This window comes from Eptesicus fuscus, chromosome 15, assembly GCF_027574615.1.
Source record: "Eptesicus fuscus isolate TK198812 chromosome 15, DD_ASM_mEF_20220401, whole genome shotgun sequence".
In the NCBI taxonomy this organism is placed as follows: domain Eukaryota; kingdom Metazoa; phylum Chordata; class Mammalia; order Chiroptera; family Vespertilionidae; genus Eptesicus; species Eptesicus fuscus.
Genome location: NC_072487.1, coordinates 61,157,929 through 61,161,211, shown reverse-complemented (window position 1 = coordinate 61,161,211; position 3,283 = coordinate 61,157,929).

Below are 3,283 nucleotides of genomic sequence, written 5' to 3'. Positions count from 1 at the left end.
ACTTTGGTAGAGAATACCAAAATACATTCCAAAAATACTATACCAGCTTATAGTATCATAATGTATGACATTTTTATCTATATGTTCACCATAACTGGATGCTATCACTCTTTGAGGTTCCTTTAGTTAAAAGAGAGTTTGGATGCAAAATCCCAAAATACTTGGGAGATAAAGCACTTCTAAGTAACATATGGATAAAAGAAGAAATCTCAAGAGAAATTTAAAAATACTGTTAACTAAATAAAGCTGAATATATAACTTACCAAGATTTTTGGGATGCAGTGAAAGTAGTGATTAGAGGAAAATTTATAGCAGTAGATTTGTATATTAAAAAGAAGATCTAAAATCAATCATCTAAACTTTTACCTTATGAAACTAGAAAAAGAAAAGCAATTAAAACCGAAGTAAGCAAAAATCAATAAAATAGACAAACAATATCAATAGAGAAGATCAATGAAAACTAAAGTTGGTTATTTGAAAAGATCAATAAAATTGATGAGCCTCTAACCAGACTAAGAAAAAAAGGACACAAATTACTAATATCAAAAATGAAAAAAAGGGATATCACTGTAGATCTCACGGACATTAAAGGGTAATGGAGGCATACTATAAACAACCCTATGCTCACAAACTTGATAACCTAAGTGCAATGGACCAGTTACTTGAAAGACAATTTGCCAAAACTCACACAAGAAGAAACAGACAATTTGAATTGGTGTATAACTATTAAAATTTTTTAAAATCCTCAACAGAGGATATTTTTCCATTGATTTTTAGAGAGGGTGGAAGACAGAGGGAAAGACAGAAATATCGATGTGAGAGAACACATCGATCGGTTGCCTCCTACACAAGGCCCAGGACCCTTCAGTCCGCCCTTGACCAGAATCAAACCCAGGACACTTCAGTTTGCTGGCTGATGCTCTATCCACTGAGCCAAATGGCTAGAGCTATTAAAGAAATTGAATCAATGATCAATAACCTTACAGAACCTCTGGCCCAGATATTTTCATTAGTGAATTCTACTTAAGGAAGAAATTATGTAATTTCTCTACAATGTTTCAGAAAATAGAAACTGATACTCATTCTATGAGAACAGCATTACCCTAATATTAAAACCATACAAAGACATTACAAGAAAAGAAAACTAGAGGCCAATATTTTTCATGAACATAGAAAAATCTTCAGTAAAATATTAGCAAATTGAATCTAACCATGTATAGAAAGAATTGCATACACGACCAAGTAGAATTTATTTCAGGTATGCAAGGTTTTTTAAACATTAAAAAAACCCAAAACCACAATTAATGTAATCCATCATATCAACAGGCCCCCCAAAAAAGAAAATCACACATATCAGTAGATGCAGAAAAGCATTTTAAGAAAATCCAGAACCCATTCATGATAAATAACCCTCAGTAAACTAGAAATAGAGGGGTTTTCCTCTACTTAATAAAGAATATCTACAAAAATGCTTCATCTAACATCATACTTAATGTTGAGAAACTTGAAATTATCTCACTAAGATCAGGTACAAGGCAAAGATGTGTCCTTTCACCACTCTTTTTCAACATCATACTGAAAATTATAGTTAGTGTACTAAGACAAAAAAAGGAAATTAAAGGTGTATAGATTAGGAAAAAAGAAATAAAACTGTCTTTGTTCACAGTGTCATGATTGTTTATGTAGAAAATCAGAACAAATCAACAACAACAAGTGGAGCTAATAAGTTGTTATAGCAAGGTTGTATGATAAAAGATTAATGTGCACAATCAGTCACTTTCCTATATGTCAGCAATGAACAGGTGGAATTTGAAATTAAAAGCACAGTATCATTTATAGTAGCACCAAAGAAAATTAAGTACTTCAATATAAATCTAACAAAACATGTACAAGATTTATATGAGGAAAACTATAAAACTCTGATAAAAGAAATCAAAGAACTAAATAAGTAGAGAAATACTCCACGTTTGTGTATAGCAGTTACTCAATATCATCATGATGTCAGTTTTTCCCAAATTGATCTATAGATTCAGTGCAATCCTAGCCCAGATTCCAGCACGGTATTTTGTACATATTGACAAACTGATTCTAAAGTGTATATGAAGAGGCAAAAGACCCAGAATAGCCAACACAATATTGAAGGAGAACAAGGTTGGATTCTCCCACCTTAAGATCTATATATATAAAAGCCTAAGTGACCAACCATCTCTCTGACTGTCTGGTACATATGACGCACACTGGCAATTTAAAAATAAACATTGACTCGTGCATGCACGATACATATAAAGCTTTCGCTGGTGCCAATTGCACGCGATGTGTTTTGATATGTCATAGTCTATCGTGAATTTGGTTGTTTTTGTTGACATTCTGAAGCTGAAAGAAAGCAGTTGTCAACAGAATGTATCTGAAGACCAACTATTGGCACAACTATTGGCACAATTAATTTCCTTTCAATGTGCATGAATCTGTGCACCCAATGTGCATGAATCTATGCACGGGCCACTAGTCCTACCTAATAATAGACAAATATGCAAATTGACCATACCTCTGACACACACAAGCCATGCCCACTATCCAATCAGAGTGAGTATGCAAATTAACCCAACCAAGATGGCTACAGCCACAGAGAACAAGGTTTCTAGGTAACAGAGGAAGCCAAGCTTTCTGCCTGCCCTTGCCAGGCCTAAGCCTCCACTCAAGCTACAAAGTTTCAATTATAGAAGGTAAACAAATTCAAACAGAAATGGCGGCAGAATGGAGCTTGAGAGAGCAGGCCAGGGTTGCCCCCAGCAACAGGGGAAGTAAAGCTTTGCGCACACCCTGGCCAGGCCCACCCGCTTAAGGCAACAAAGTTTCAATTATAACTCCAACAGAAATGGCTGCCGGCCGCGGCCGCGGAGGGAGCCCCAGGCTTGGCTCTGCTCCAGGCTACAAAGTTTCAATTGTAGAAGGAAAATAAATTCCAGATACCAGGGCCTCCGCTTGGGTTGCCAGGGGGCGTGGCCGGCCTGCAAACCACCACAGGCCCCTCGCTCAGGCCGCCCCACGCCCCAAGGAAACCCCACCCTGATCAGGGACACCCTTCAGGGCAAACCAGCTGGCCCCCACCCCTATACCAGGCCTCTATCCTATCTAATAAAAGAGTAATATGCAGTTGATCATCACTGCAACACACAATATAGCTGCCCCCATGTGGACACAAGATGGCTACCACAAGATGGCCCCAGGAGAGGGCAGTTGGGAGGCACCCAGCCTGCAAGGGAGGGCAGTTGAGAAGGACCAG